The sequence below is a fragment of the Tursiops truncatus genome, chromosome 4 (assembly GCF_011762595.2).
Source record: "Tursiops truncatus isolate mTurTru1 chromosome 4, mTurTru1.mat.Y, whole genome shotgun sequence".
NCBI classification, from domain to species: domain Eukaryota; kingdom Metazoa; phylum Chordata; class Mammalia; order Artiodactyla; family Delphinidae; genus Tursiops; species Tursiops truncatus.
Genome location: NC_047037.1, coordinates 24,825,730 through 24,842,684, shown reverse-complemented (window position 1 = coordinate 24,842,684; position 16,955 = coordinate 24,825,730). Strand labels below are relative to the sequence as shown.

Here is a 16,955-nt window from a genome sequence, read left to right as displayed (position 1 = left end):
AAGTGTTATGTGAAATCCCAAAAAGAGGGAGAAGGGGAGAGAAAACTTTCCTCTTTTAATACCAAATATGTATATCTTTTCTTTTGACCGGAGGTTCGCAACGTGTGGTATCCGAGTTAGTAGTACCTGTTTCCCCTGTGAAAATGTTAGGCATGCAAATGGCCGGGCCTCATCCTAGATCTACTTGAATCTGAGCTCTTGAGTGTGGGAACTGTGTTTCAACAAGCCCTCCATGTGCTTCAGATCCACACTCAAGTTTGAGAAGTACTGTGCTAAGATCATTCCAATTGTGCAGATGGTCATCTTTAGGCTTGGAGGAAGGTGCGTCCTGGGTAGCTTTGGGCAGTAAGGATAAGGTTGCCGCAGCGCCCCTCCACCACTCCCCGCCTCTCCTCTCCCAGCACCTGCAGCTCCACTTCAGCTCTTGGCCTCGGGTCCTTTCCGCTGGGAGCCGCAACCAAAACCCGGCAAGTGGATTTCAAGTTTGCTGACCCGGGTGCCGGCCGGGCATGCGTAGTGACGCGAGCGCAGCAGCTGGGCGGGCGCGGCCAGGTAGCCGCAGAACTGACCTGCGGGTGCCTGGGTCGGGAGCGGAAGCTGCGGACTGGAGGGCAGGTAACGCGGCGCGGCGGTGGGGTCCGAGAGGAAGCCTGAACCGACAGGCAGAAAAGAAAGCTTTACTTCCTCGCAGGCGCTCCGCGGCGGCTCCAGGAGAGTCTCTCCGGGTTTCCCTCGCTGGAGAGGTGGCTCCCGGAGCCCGCTGTGCAGTGCGGCGCCCGCCGACCTCAGGGCGCGCTCCTGCTCAGTCTGGGCAGCGTGTAGTGCGGGCAGGTGTTAACTCGTGTATTTATGCTATTTACCCAGTAAGCCTGAGAACTGCATTATGATTCTCTGCATGAAGTTAGGCATTGCGTTAACTTTTCTATTTTCCTCTCTTTTAAACTTTGAGTGGCCGCTGGTGAGGCTTTCTGATCCAGCCTGTTTCGCTGGACTTCTGTGACTGGTTTATTTGCTTTTGGTCTTTTGGTGCATAGGATCAGTAGGACTAGAGTGAAATCAGCATCCGTGGTTTCTGGTTTTGGTGCCTTTCCTGGAGCAGGGGGCCCCTGGATGCGGCATTTAAAAAAAAAAAAAAAAAGCTAACTTTCAGCGCGTTTCAGTGCCCAAAACTTTCTGCATTTCAGCTGCATTTTTAAGTAGAGACTTCGTAAAGTTGAAGATCCCCCCCCTTACTTTTCTACATTACTGTTATTTCAGGTATCGTTTGGTCTTAAAAGGAAGCGGTCTTTTATTTTATTTTTTAAAATTAATTTTTATTGGAGTATAGTTGATTTACAGTGTTGTGCTAGTTTCTGCTGGACAGCAAAGTGAATCAGCTCCACATGTACATATATCCATTCTTTTTTAGATTCTTTTACCACATAGGTCATTAAAGAGTACTGAGTAGAGTTCCCGGTGCTATACAGTAGGTTCTTATTAGTTATCTATTTTATATACAGTAGTGTGTATATGTCAGTCCCAATCTCCCAATTTATCTCTTCCCCCCTTACCACTTAGGAACCATAAGTTTGTTTTCTACATCTGTGACTCTATTTCTGTTTTGTAAATAAGTTCATTTGTACCAATTTTTTTAGATTCCGCATTTAAGTGATATCATATATTTGTCTTTCTCTGTCTGACTTCACTCAAAATGACAATCTCTAGATCCATCCATGTCGGGAAGCGGTCTTTTAGATGAGTAACAGAATTCTCACTTTTCTCCCCTTTATTTACCCTGTCATATTTAATAGTTCACAGAGATATTTTACCCTGCGGCTGCGGTATTGGAAACGCGTGTACGAGGTTAAAGTTATGCTGCACAAATTTCTTGGATAACCTGTAAGGCATAAACAAAATTTGGGGACCCCACACTGAACATTCTTTGTTAACTTTATGATGTGGGAGGCGTGTACATAGAATTAATAAGTTTAGGAAAAAAAAATTTCTAGTTCAGGAGGAGAAACCTATATGGAAAGGGAATACAGATATCTGCCTTTTCCTTCACCCCCCTCCTGCCCCCGCCCATGATGAATGTTTTAATGGCAGAAATAATATACAGTTGGTTTAGTTTTGGCCTGTGGAGACCTTCGAGGTCAGCCAGTTCAGCTGCTTCAGTTTACAAATGAGAAAACTGAAACCAAGGAGGTTAAATGACTTGCTGTGGCTGCTGGAGCCCCTCCTTGGCAAAGCTGGGCCCAGGCCCCAGGTTTTCTGATTTGCAGGGCTCTTTTTACCATCCCCGGCCAATACTCTCCTCAGAGTTTGGTTAGATTATTACACTTTCTTTTTCTCTTCTACCTCCTTATACTTTGTAATCTGGCTTAGCAGAAGATTAGCTATTCCTGCTACTAAGCTTGCTAGTACCTTGTAAACTCCTTTCAAAGAGTACCCTCTCATTCAAGCCCCACCTAACAATTGGCTGGTCTTGAAGACGCCCTCCTTCCTTGCCTCAGAATGCTTGTTTGCCTCCCTCCATGTTGAAGTCCTGCGTATGCTGCAAGGTGTAGCTCACGTGTGCCTCTTCCTAGAAGGCTTCCTTGATTACTGCAGCCAGAAAGTAGCTCTCCCCCTTCTGAACCCTCTAACGTTTATTACTGTTGCCTGTGCTAGTATCCCTCGTCTTCAGTATCCAGGATTGTTGAATTTTAGTACATAACCCAACTTCCTGACCACTGTGTGTAAGCTCTTGGAGCTTCAAGCCTATGACTTAGACAACCCACCCAGAACTAAGCACCAGTAATGTTCTTGGTACTGTTTGTGGGAGGGAGGAAGTGAAGTAGGGACGGTTTGGTAAAGGGATTTGATGTGGATGTTCTGTGAAATGAGGGAGGCTACCTTAGAGCTATAGCAAGACAGTGGCCAAGTCAAACCAGCCTGATGGGATGATTCTCATATCTTCGTGAGAGGTCATGATGGATCATTTAGGGCAGTTCTGGGGACAGGAGTCAAATCATAACAGGGGAGAGTTGCCTAAGGCCTGGACTTAAGCATGTGATTCTAAATGCAGAGTGGAGGGTACAGATGTGAGAAGTGTTGTAAAGGGGAAAGCATTTGTAAGAGACTAGATGCTGGGACTTCCCTGGCAATCCAGTGGTTAAGACTTTGAGCTTCCACTGCAGGGGGCACTGGTTCAATCCCTGGTCGAGGAACTAAGATCCCGCATGCCGCGTTGCCAGAAACTAGATGCAGAGAAGAAAAGATACTCTGAAAGTTGCTTTAGCTTCAGGTTTGGGGTGTTGGTAATGTTCTTTTTATTTTATAAATAACCTCCAACGGTGACATTCTCTCTTTCTGTTTCTTACAGTTGTTGATGTGGTTGTCTCATTTGCCATTCTAGATGATAAGTTCTTTGGGAGATGACCTTTAATCCCTCACAGTGCCAGGCACGTAGCTTTGCAGTATTAGATACTCAATAATTATTGCATTAATAAATAAACAAGTGTACTTTGACATGGGGAGGGTGGGAGTTTAGGATCTTAGAGCTATAAGGTAGCACTTTATCCAGACCATCCCTCATGATGTAGAGGTGGAGCTGAGATGTGCTTAGCTAAGCTAGTTAGTGGTTTAGCCAGAGCCTCTGCCCTAGTTTCATTGCTACTAGTCCTTAACTTTTCAAGGTTGATGACCCCAAGATTAATTTGAGTTGGAGATGTTCTGTGGATCAAAAGCCCTCAGAGACCTAATCTAAAGAGGGGAACTTGGTGGCCAATGGGAGGATGTCTGTGTCATTGGAAGAGATGACACACAAAGGATGACTGGCCAGTTCAAGGTTGAATGAGGGGCAAGGCTGCAGACCTGGGGATCTGGAGTCGAGGAGGAGTCTGGAAAGGGCATCGTGGCTTAGCTTGTCAGTGGCAGAAGATACAAACGGGTGGGCCCCCAAGTCCGTGGACTGAGAGTGTATTTGGGAGAGATGTTTTACACTACGGGGAGGTAGTGAGTGATGGCCGTGGTGTTTATGACCCAGGAACGTGAGGTAAGCTTGAGAGAGAGAGAATTGTGATCAGACTCTCCACCTGGAAAAACAAGACAGAAGGCAGGGCTTCCAAACCCCAAATCCTGGAGCAAGAAGTAGTTTGGTATATTTGTTTACTTGGAACAGATGTTGCAAATAGCCGTTTTGCAAATCAAAACACAACCTTTTCACTGAGCTGCACACAGCATTGAGGGAGCTGTTGGAGGGCACACATCCTTTCTGTTGACAATCACACTGTAGTTGATCACCATCTTCAACTGGCAGTGATGCCTCTTCTTATGAGTCAAGAAGAGAGAACACTTGGGAGGAGATACGGAGTTTGAGAGATGATTACTGGGGGGGGCAGGGAAGGGTTGGCTAAGTATAGAGGAATTACTTTTTTTTTTCATCTTGACGTTAGTCCAGGTTGATTGGACAGTGAAATGCAAGATCAAGCAGTATGTTGAAGTTAATGTCACATACAGTTAACACCCAGGTATTAAATTCCAGAGTAATGTATCATAACCCTGTGTAAAATGACTGTACTATGTAACTTTCTCCAAATAATAATAGTAATATTAGTAGCTAGTATTTTAAAATGTTTTCCACGGATCGGACACTGTACTAAACACTTTACAAGCAATATGTCGTTGAATCTCTACAGACCATCCGATGAAGTTGGTGCAAATGTTATTCCCATTTTACAGCCTGGATAACTGAGACTTAGGTAAAAATCACATTTCTGAGGTCACATCATGGACAAGTGGCTGAACTGACCTTGGATCCCAGACCCACCTGACTTCAGGCACTGAGAGCTAAAGTAACTTAATCAAATAGCTTAACAAAATGCAAAATGGATAAATGTGGTAACCCTAACAGATGCTTAGAATGGCTACAGATTTTATCTGGTGACAATCCCAACATTCTTTGAGCCAGACTTTCATAAGAGAAACAAAACAACCGTGATGAATCTTTCTGGGTTTTGTTTTTAAAATTATTCCACTCAGTCTTTATCTCCTTTTCACCCTTGAAGCCTTCCTGGAGGCAGAGACAGCAGCTCTTTCTCTGGGTGCACCGTAAAGCTCTTTTGGGGTGATGGAGGTGAGTTGGTAGGGATCCAGGAGATGCCTCTGGAGTTGGGGGGTGAGACACTCACCTTGTGTATAAGCCTAAGGACTCTAGGGTGAACAGTTCATAAGGATTTTTTCACCTGGGGTGGCAGGATCCATCGTTGGGAGCTCCTGGAAGATCTGTGGGTCCTGACCCTAACCCTGATCTCAGATCTTTGAACTGTGGTCAGAACCCCCAGGCTGAATCCAAACCTGGACACTTCCGCTGGGATCCTTCAGTTCAGGGAGTTCTGACGTCAGTGTGGACACGTTGCAGTTGGAGGTGGGTGTCGATACCTCAGGGAAGGCCCCGGGGTCAGAGACAAGTGATTTACGGTCAGGGCTGGCAGGCGTCAGCCTTGACCAGCTGACTTGGCTGTGAGAAAATGTCCCGTACTCCCTGCTTGGTGTGCCACATTACTCTCTCATGGGAGTCTCAGAATAGAATCCAGCTGAAGATGTTCCTCTCCTCCCTGTGCTGCCTGAGCCCCTCTGTCCGTTTCCTGCTTCTGCCTCTGTGCTGGTTCTGTGCATTCTCAGGGCCTGTCTCTGGACGCGAAAGGAAAGGCCGCCGCCTGCTTCAGGCCCTTACCCATTACGTGTTTCAACATCCAAAAATCCAAATCAACCTTTTGATGAAAATCAGGGAGAAAGAGGCCTTTGTGATGCCTGCCGGTTTATTGGTTATAAAATGGTTATACAGTTTTGATTGCTGGAACTGTTGCTGACATATAAAATCACATGAGATGTGAGGCTGTGTTAACTTTGATCGTCTTATTTCTTTTCAGTACTACCATGTCTGAAAGTGCCTACTTACTTTTTCTGGTGAGAAACATGTAGCGTGGCTTCTGTGAAAATGAGTTGCTTTTTAGTAATACTGTGGGCACAGAAAGGGCGAGAGGGGACTGATTAGGAGAGTTTTTCTCATATTTAAAAACACTTGTTTCATCAGAAAGTATTTTCTCTTCTGAGAGTTATGTGTTATTTGTTCATAAAGTCCAGTTGTGAAGGAGACTTTAAACTTTATAAGAAACTAGATTTTTCTTTTTGAGCAATTCAGAGCTATAAAACTACAAGAATATTTGGGTTACAACTCACTGCACAGAGACATGCCTTCTTCAGAAAACACAAGCCAACCACAAAGAAAACACGAGAAACTCTTTTTCTGATAGTAAGGTGAATGGATATCTTAGAAAGGTGGAAGCAAAAGGTTTTGGGGAATGGTTGACAGGAGAAACTCAGTATTAGAGGAAACCAGAATTACTTCATTATTGAGAAACTCAATAAATTGTTCAAAGATCCAGTCCCAGGAAATAACATTTAAAAGAAAAATGATGAAAGCCCCTTCAATTTGTTAGAGAACCAAAAAACAAGAGATTTTAGCAGTACTGTCAAAATAGAATTTGGATTGAATTTGAGTTTAAAACATTGGTAATGGTAAATGTATGTAGAAGGATTTCATGTAAATCCATGTAAATCATGTATGTAGAAGGATTGCCCCCTACAATGAATTCCCACATGGGGCCTCTGCATTCCATGAATAAAAGAGTAAACCTATCTCTCTGGATCACAATTGTAAAACCCAAAGTGATGCATGACAGTCTTTGACCTAAAACTGATGTTGATCAAGGAAATTTGAATGCCTTAGACAGAAAGTACTGGCTGCACTCACACTTTGTTCCCATAGCTGTTGCTCAGAATCTAGATTAAATTGTTAAAATGAAAGAAAAACGGGTTCAGAACTGACTCGTTTACAGTGAATGATCAAAAGGCACAAGTAGACTTTTTGTCTCATTTCACTTTGTCATCTTAAACGCCACCTTTTATGGCTATATTGGGTTTTTTTTCTTTTTTTTGTCCTTGATGATATATACTGTGTACTGTTTATAGGTAAAAATCAATGCAAACTAGAATTCTGAGGTTTGATAAATGTCTCTGCTTAGGGTTTTAATGCTGTTCATCAATAATTTGGTGGAATGATAATATCAAATTAGTACATAATTGAACCTTCAGCTCAATAGCAAGTTAGTATTTATAACCATTAGGAACAAATCAAAAGTTCTCAAAGACTCCGTAATTCTTTCACTTGAAAGCTCTCTCAGCGTTTTGTCCTGGTCAAGTCTCCGTTTTCCTTCCTCTCCCCTCAGAGGGTCATTGGGACACTCTTTTGGTCCAAGGGGTATTGCCAAGAGTGGCCCAGTTATTTCAGAGTTGAGGTGTTATTAGGTCAATGAGGTGCCAGGCGTGAAACACAGCTCACAAAAACCGAATGATGTTTTTCAGCAGAAGTTCTCATGCCAAGTGAATTAATTTTGGGAAAACAGCACTAGCAGCAATTGGCCTGATCCCTCTTCCTATCCTCAAACAGCCCAAGTTAAACCCAAGATCAGCATCCGTGGCAAAAAGGTAATCTGAGAATCTCTGAATGTTTATTGCTCAATCAAAATGAGCCCCGTAGGGTAATTAAAGTTTAGATATCTGAAATCAGTTGGCCTATGATCAGGGCCGTGGATGAGAAGTCAAAGTCTGTGATTCTGTTTCTGACCCCATGAGAAGAGAGGCCTTCTCTTCAGCTGGAGATTTGATGATTAAACAAGTTAGTAAATGTGAAAGCAATTAGTAACCTATAAGGTGAGAAGGTAAGGTATTTATTGATATAATAATTTTCCAGCTTCGCTGCCTTTCATTGATAAGTGGCCAAGACTTTGAGAATGAATGACTTGCCTGCCTGAGGTTACCTGGCTTGGAAATGGCAGAGATGGAATTCACATCTGTGTCTTTTCATTTCAACATTTGACAGACTGTTAGGGCTCAGCATTGGGACTATAGTGATGGCCAAGACAGGTATAGGGTCCCTGTCCTCATGGAGCGTCAGTCTACCCCAAATACAGTGCTCTTTCAGTCAATCCATATTTCCTTCTTTTACTGACCAGAGGGAATAATTTCTCTATGAAATTGACATCTGGCTTTTATAAAATCTTAAATGTGTTTATGGCTAAGCCTCGACTATGGAGCTCTTTAAGTGATGTCTCTGGTCCCAAAGGTGCCTTCAACAACTGCCCCCTAAACTTCAGATCTCACTTGACAGGGTATTTATTCATCTCCATTGTGGAGAGAGAGGAGTTGGATGCCTCTCAGCATCCTTCTCGTGGTCAATCAGGGGCTTGTTGCAGAAGAATACTTTTCCCTCTTCCTCTGCAAAATCAAAGGGATTGGATTGCCGAAAGGGAGCTGGGCTGCGACAGCACTATAAGTGAGGCACGGTCCATGTACTCACAGGTACTCAGTCAGTTGGGGGAGGCAGACACAGAGACAGCCTGGGACACAGGTGAGTACCAGGAGGAAGGGCAGAATGAGGCTTTGGGGGAGCCCGAATGGAGAGCAGTTCATTCTGTTCAGTGGGTTGAAGAAGATGTCAAGACTTCTGAGCTGAGCCTTGAAAGAAAAGCACAAGTTCAATCTACAGAGAATACCTAGAGGAAAAAGCGTTCCTTGGAGAAGGGACAGCATGAGCAAAAGCACGGAGACAGGATGGAGCTGACCTGTTCAGGAAAATGCAGGTACTTTAATGTGTTCTAACAGGTGATCGGGCCTAAGAATGAGTTGGAGAGCTTGTTAACAAACAGGTTGGTGGGTCCCAACTCCAAGTTTCTCATTCTTTAGGTCTGGGGTGGGGCTGGAGAATTTTTTTTCTTTTGCGTTAGGTCTATATTTTAGTTTTTTTTTTTTTGAGCAGGGAAAGTTTAATATAAAGAATTATTAACTATAATGGGGACTGGAGTAATGAGAGATTGGGTAATAAGTAGCAGAGAGAATATAGTAATATAGGCTGCTTCCTATGTCTGCTATTCCTATATTTCTTTTTTTTTAATTAATTAATTAATTTTATATTTATTTTTGGCTGTGTTGGGTCTTAGTTTCTGTGTGAGGGCTTTCTCCAGTTGTGGCAAGCGAAGGCCACTCTTCATCGCGGTGCGCGGGCCTCTCACTGTCGCGGCCTCTCCCATTGCGGAGCACAGGCTCCAGACGCGCAGGCTCAGTAGTTGTGGCTCACGGGCCTAGTTGCTCCACGGCATGTGGGATCTTCCCAGACCAGGGCACAAATCCATATCCCTTGCATTGGCAGGCGACTCTCAACCACTGCGCCACCAGGGAAGCCCTTCCTATATTCTTTTTTTTAAATTTTTTATTGGAGGATAGTTGCTTTACGTGTTATGTTAGTTTCTGCTGTACAGCAAAGTGAATCAGTTATACATATACGTATATCCCCTCCTTTTTAGATTTCCTTCTCATTTAGGTCACCGCAGAGCACTGAGTAGAGTTCCCGGTGCTATACAGTAGGTTCTCATTAGTTATCTATTTTATACATAGTGGTGTATATATGTCAATCCCAATCTCCCAATTCATCCCACCACCACCTCTGGTCCCCCCTTGGTATTCATACTTTTGTTCTCTACATCTATGTCTCTATTTCTGTTTTGCAAATAAGTTCATCTGGGCTGGAGAGTTTCATTTCAACAAGTTCCCAGGTGATGCTGAGGCTGATGATCTGGGAATCACACTTTGAGAGCCACTGGAGGAGAGTATAGTAATGTAGGTTAGATAGGAGAGCTAGAAACAAAGTGGTTTTCTTTTGAAACGGTACTAACTTCATAAAACTGTTGTTACAGGGTTTTTTAATTGTTATTTTCTTTTTAAATTAGTTTCATTTACCAAGTGGTTGCTGCCTTGTGCCCTTTGCTGCCCTCTGGAAGTTCCTTACCCGCTCCACCCTGACCCCAACCCCCCAGTTCTCCCAAGAAACCAGCCCTTTTCTTGTATTCCATATTTTTGAAATAACTGCGGTTCAGCCAGTATGACATTCCACCTATGGAGAGCTGAACAGCTGACATCAGCCAGAAGATGTTAGGAGTTGACCCAAACCAAGCGTGAATGACTAATAAACTCAAGCAGTATGTATTTGGATTTAATTTTGTTAATCTGGATGTAATGTTAAACTTCATTTTATAAGTATTTTTGGAATAGCTTGCAAGATCTGAGGTCAGAGGTAGGATGTACACAATTGCAGGAAGTTCCTTCCTTGCCCCTCAGAAAACGTGCAGTCTCGTAGGAAGGTTAAGATATATGAATTCCTGGCTCCAGTACAGGGCAGCTGGTGCTAAGTGCTATAGGAAAGATAGGAACCAACCGTGGTAGGTCTGAGAAGGAGGAAGTTTCACTTTCCATTGGAATAATTAGGGCAGGCAGGGCAGAGTTGATGGGGTGATCATTTATGCTGTCTTCTGATGTTTTACCCATCTCTGTGAGCCAGCTGGTAAGAGGGCTTCCTTTTGTCTACATAAAGAAAATAGTGGAGGAGGAAGCATATGAAGTAGGCAGTAAAGGATGGGCAGGTGCTCACCAGGTAGAGTGGGCAGCGGGGGGAGTTATGGGGAGAGGTGTTCCAGACAAAGGAGCAACTGAACCTTCAAACAAGAGGTGCAGCAGGGAAACGCGGGTTCAGCCAGTGCTGAGTTCTCCAGTTCATTACGGAAAGTACAGGGAGATAAGACTGGAAAAGCATTTTGGGAAGATGGTGGAACCTCCTGAGTATGAGGTTGCGGGATTTGGACTTTATTCTTTAGGCAGTGTGAGTCAGGTTTATCTCGGCTTACTTTCACTTCCGGTTTACTCCTGACTCCCAACACATCGGAAGAGGAGGAACCCCATTTCTTGCTGTGTATTGACCTGTGGTTCATATTCTTTTGGAAAAACACCTAAAAATGCTTTTTTTCTGGCTCTGGTTTTAATTCTTTTTTTTTTCTTTTTGCCGTGCCGCTTGGCTTGCAGGATCTTAATTACCCGACCAGGGATTGAACCCGCGCCCTCAGCAGTGAAAGCACAGAGTCCTAACCACTGGACCGCCAGGGAAGTCCCTGATTTTAATATGTGTATTTCAGTCATCTTACAGACTTGCAAAAATTAATCCATCATATTAAAGGCTTCTGTGTCTTTCAAAAATATGTAAAATATAAAAGGACAGCCAATTTCAATTTCTGAGAGACAGATTATAAAAAACGAGATAAAAATAAATCACCAAGTCAAGTGATTATAGTGCTTGTTCAGGGTTGTTCTGGGAAGAGAAGGGAATTCAAAAGTGAAGGCTAAGGCTGTAAGCATGGTGTTCTACAGATACTTTCAAGCTGACTTCAAGTGCTGAAGGATTACAGAGGTAAAAGTGAAAGGCGACGTGGTGTCTCTTTGGGATGCTTTAGCTATACATTGGCAGATTCTACTGGTTGAGTACTGGTTTAGAAAAGCTTGTCTCTGGGGAATAGAAGGTACTAAGGCCTTCTGTTCATCTTTTTGGGGTGACGTCCACAGATGGTAAAGACATTTGTGTCTCAGTGGAGATTTTGAGAATCTTCCGTGTGTGGCTCCTAAAAAGAATCCTGTGCTTAAAACTACAGTGTGGTGGGAAAAGCAAAAAAGGTGGATTCGTAAGTAGAAGTTGCCACCCTGCGTTGTCCCTTGCTAGCTGATTGATAGAAGAGGTGGCTTCTATCAATAGAAGAGGTGAGTGAGTGGGACAGAGCTGAGTGACTCGACTCATCCATAGCTGAGAGGTTCAGTGGGTAGGAGAATCTCCAAGTCATTCAGCCTGTCTGAACCTTGGTTTTTGTTGTTGTTGGCGTTTTGTTTTTCTTTTTTGTTGTGGATTAAATAAGATAAAATAGGAATGATACAATATGCATGTTAGATCAAAATCTTCCAATACGAAGATTTATTTTGTTATACGTTCTGTGGCCACACTTGTGGCCATGCAGAGTGTGAGTTTCTTGAGGGCAGGATTGTGTCTTTTTTCACTTTGTATCCTCATTGCCTGAATGCAAGGAGGCACTTGATAAATTGTTGAATGAATGGAACATGAAAAGGAATGAATGAATGGATGAATCTATACCCACCCCCACCCCACTCACATAAATATTTTCTAGCTTCTACTTGCCTGTAGAGACTTAAGATCCATGGTGCCTTAGTTTCAGACTGCTAACTCCAGGCCTGTGTTTTATTGACAGTAAATCTTGAGAGAGACTCCAGCCTTACCCAGGAGACAGCTGCATAGCTTGAATTCAAAGTATAAGAATCTTTGTAGATTCATATGTGTTCTAGACTAATTCCAGAAATGAATTAAATAATAATATGTAATAGGAATGTCTCACATGTAGATAACGCTTATACGTAAAACAGATTCACCTCTGAAAGAAACTGACATATATAAATTGAGGTTATATTCCTCTTGAAGTATTTCTTATTGTTTTAAGAGAAATCAGATTAGAGGTGAGTAGGACAGTAGTTTATAGAGATGCTCAAAGAAATGTATATTAATACACTAATCTACTAGAGGCTTGGATACCTGTTTTACCTGCAGTTAAATGAAACAAGAACTAAAAGTAACTTTCTTCTACCTTAGGTTTTAGAGTTTCTCTAACGTTAACAGTAATTCAGTTCTAGATTAATGAAGTTAGACTTGATTAATATGGGAAGAATTTTGTCTCTTTCATTGTGAACAAAGTAGTTTGGTTTTTAAAATTATATTTCCTGTTAATATACATCTGGAATGTGTAGGATAAAAAAGATTAAACTTTCTAAATTTTCACTGAGTTATATCCTACCTATGTGATATATATTGTGCTGTGGGAGACTAAAGTTTAATTGACGTATTTCTGCAAGATGAGTATTACATTTCTCATAGGACCAGGACAATGAATAATGGAAGAACTGAAAGCATTGTAATTTTCTAGTAATTCAGAGGAAATGATTGCATTCAGAGGTAGCATTCTAAAAGAGTACACAATGATACGCATTTTTTGTAAGTTAATTTATTGTTAAATATCAGTGGGAATATTTTTTGCATCCTCTTTCACATCTCAGGCACACTTTAGGGAGGCCTTATATTTATATAGTTTGCTCATTTAATCTGAAAAGCCTCATTCAAACCGTCTGTGTGCACAGGTTCTTTTCATTATGTTATGCCCTTAGGCATTACACTAAGGGTATTACAAAATCAAACAGAACACTTCTCAGGGAAATGAAAGGTTTCGTATCAACCAGACAGTGTCAAAATATTTGCCTTGAATAGGATTGAATTGTTCCATCAGTATTCTTGGTGTACATGATGTTGTTTTTTAAGCTAACAACTTTATTTATTAAGATATAATTCACATACCATACAATCCACTCATTTAAAGTATAAGTCAGTTTTAGGGCATTTTCATCACCCTATATCCACTAGCGCTCCTCATTTCCTCATTTTTCTAAAAATATGGTGGACAGTACTTTGTTTGGAAATGTTTGCTCCTGTAATTCAAATCCTGTTAGTCATCCTGTACCTCTCCCCAGGGAATGACAAATCTACGTTCTGTCTCTATAGGTTTGCATATTCTTTTTTTTTTCTTTTTTGTGGTACGCGGGCCTCTCACTGTCGTGGCCTCTCCCGTTGCGGAGCACAGGCTCCGGATGCTCAGGCTCAGCGGCCGTGGCTCACGGGCCCAGCCGCTCTGCGGCATGTGGGATCTTCCCGGACTGGGGCACGAACCCGTGTCCCCTGCATCGCAGGCGGACTCTCAACCACTGCGCCACCAGGGAAGCCCGATTTGCATATTCTTGACATTTTGTATATATGGGATCAGACACTGTGTGGCCTTTTGTGTCTGGCTTATTTCACTTAGCATAATGTTTTCAAGGCTCATCCATGTTGTAGCACCAATACTTCACATTTTTGTGGCTGAATAATAGTCCATTGTGTGGATCTACCACATTTTGTTTATTCATTCATCAGTTGATGGACATTTGTTTCCACTTTTTGGCTACTATGAATAATTCTGCTATGAACATTTGTAAACAAGTTTTGGGGGGCCATACGTTTTCATTTCTCTTGGGTGTATACCTAGCAGTGGAATTGCTGGGTGGGTCATATGGTAACTCAACATTTAACACTTTGAGGAACTGCCAGACTGTTTTCCAAAGTGACTGCACCATTTTACCTTCCTACCAGCAATGTATGAAAGTTCCAGTTTCTCCACATCCTCACCAGCACTTGTTATTATCTGTCTTTTTGACTATGACCATCTTGCTGTGAAGTGGTGTCTCATTGTGCCGACTTTTTTTTTAAATTAGTAAACTTCATTTTTTGTTAGAGCAAGTCTAGCTTTACGGAGAAAATAAGCAGATAGTACAGAGATTTTCCATGTGCCTCCACACTGATACACAGCTTACCCTATCATTAACATTTTACACCAGTATGGTACATTTGTTATAATTAATGAACCAATATTGTTACATTATTGTTAACTATAGTCTATGGTTTATTCATATGTCCTTAGTTTTTGCCTAAAGTCCTTTTTCTGTTCCAGGATCCCATCTAGGAATCCTCATGGATTCCTGATGGATCCACATTGTATTTAATTGACATTTAGCTCCTTAGGCTCCTCTTGGCTGTGACAGTTTCTCAGACTTTCCTTGTTTTTCGTTGACCTTGAGGATTTTGAGGAAGAGTAGTCAGGTACATTGTTGGATGCCCCTCTGTTGGAATTTGTCGAATTTTTCATTCTTTTTTATGATTAGGCTGCATTGACATTGATTTTTAGCATAAAAAAATGACAGCAATTTACTTGGAGCATAAAAAAATACATAATCAGAATTGGAAATCAGCAAAAGTATGGTAAATAGGAAATTCTTAGGAATTTAAAAGGTTCATTTGCCTCTGGAAAATGAGCAGAAATTTAACTCAAGATATATTTTCCTAGCAAGGGCTTGATCACATTGGAAGAGGATCAGATTAAGTAAGAGAATTAATTTTTGTGACTGTCATTAGACAGCATCTAATCTAAGGATAAAGCTGAAGGTATATTTTTCACTGCTTTAAATGTACCTGAGAATGTTGTTTTGCTTGTAATAAAACATAAAGGGAATAGAAATTCCAGTTGACTTTAAGAAGAATTCCACGGTTCAGAGGCAGCAAGGGTCCAACGTGCAGTGAGTATTTCAATCTACATCAGTTCCATTAATCCTTACAGATGCCTTGTGGAGGGGTCAGGAAACTGAGGCTCTGACAGGCTGTGTCTTTGTCTTTTGGCCTGACTCACACAGCTGTCAGTTGTTGAGCTGAGATTTGGACCCAGGGCTGTGGAAGTTTATACCCTGCTGTTTGCCAGGCCAGGCTCCAGAGTTTCCAGTGGTTTTAAATCAGGAATGTATCAAAGAACACAGGATTGAGTCCTTATCTTTCTGGATGTTTTTATTGCCTGCTGGAGGAGATAGCATCTCTCTGTGTCCAAAGCCCCACTGAAATGAGTCTGTCCAATGAACAGCATACTTGTCCCTGCTGACAAAAGAGAACTGGGCCAGCTCTGCCCAGGGCCCTCCACCATCTTGTCCATGGTGCAGTAACCCCACTGCCAAATGTGTCTCCTGAAAATGAAGTCTGAGAGTCATAAAGCAAGACAAGAGCCATGCGGGAGAACAACAGATTCAGCTAAGGTTTGTCAGTGGTTACATCATTTGGTGAACATAGCTCAAGGTACATAGCTCAGTATATATCTCAGTAAGTTCTTAAGTTTTATTGATAAGTGAGTGGCATAGAGGATTTGGCTTTAAATACTTATCTTGGAATAGGAGTGGGTGTGGTAATAATCTATGAATGAACTTGAAATGAAATAATAAAGTTGCACAGATACCTGTCTGAGGAAGGTTTGGAAAATTTCCTTAATTCATCCTTGTAAATGTCTCAAATTGGTTGATCACAGGATACAAGGCTTCTTTCTGCTCAGACTTTCTGTATGAGTCAAGACAGAGTGGACTATATTACAGTAACAAATCAACCCTGATATTTCCATTGGTTTCTTATTCACATAAATGTCAGTGAGCATTGGCTCTATTCCAGGGTAGCTGTTCTGCATACAGTGACTCAGAGTCAGGCTGCTGGGATTTTTGTGATTTTGCTGTTTTAACATGGGACTTCCAGATTGTCGCAGCAGAGAAAGGGGAGCTAGAGGATCACGTGGCTCTGAAATGCTTTGGAAGAGGGACACAAGTCACGTCTACTCACAGCCCATTGGCTGGAACTAACCACATGACCTGCTGGAAGTGAGGGGCAGCACATGGCTATTCAGTGAACAATACGTGTCTTTGCTTCACCACTTTAGAGTAAGAGAACAGGTTAGTTTGGGGTGGGGGTGGGGAAGAAGCCTCCAATAAAGAGAGAGAAGTCTACTAAGATAGTGATAATTACCTGATAGTAATTTACGTATGGCTGATTCAGCGACTTGATACCATTTGTGGATATCAAGGCTACATCTTCCAAGGGGATAACAAAGTGTACTTCTTTCATATCATAATTCTTCAGGTGATGGCGCTGGTGATCGAAGCTTGTATTTACTGAGGTGTCCTAAGTGTTTTACATGAATTAAGTTAATTCAGATTGAGGACTGTGATTTCATCTCCATGGTAAATCCTCTCCAGTTTTATCAGCTTGCCTTGTTGGAAATGGTGCCTAGATTAGACCCATCACCATGCTAACAGTTCTCCTCTAGAAACCAGATTGTCACTGTACTGTCTTAAAAACAGCCTCCTTAGGTTGAAGGTGGCACTCTGGATGTTGTCTAACTAGCGTGGGTTACAGTGAGACCCAGTGTTTACTGTGACTTGGATTCATACTTGTACATGTGCAACTTAAGACTCTGCAAACCTCTTTAGCAGCTGTATCTAGAAATAAGGCTTGTGGTGAACTAAGACTTAAGACCATAGGATTTTTGTTTTTTTGGATATATAAATGTTTTTCTTCCAAAGTAATCCTCTTTGATTGTGTTTTTGTG

General features: G+C 42.1%; 1 protein-coding gene across 1 annotated transcript in view; it reads left to right on the top strand.

Moving 5' to 3' along the window:
• The first annotated feature begins 528 nt into the window (after positions 1-528).
• Positions 529-16,955, top strand: part of PLS1 (plastin 1) — a 107,218-nt gene continuing 90,791 nt past the window's right edge. Inside the window, exon 1 of the mRNA XM_019934303.2 lies at positions 529-615. The gene's annotated coding sequence lies outside the window, so the exon portion shown is untranslated. The remainder of the gene's footprint in view (positions 616-16,955) is intronic.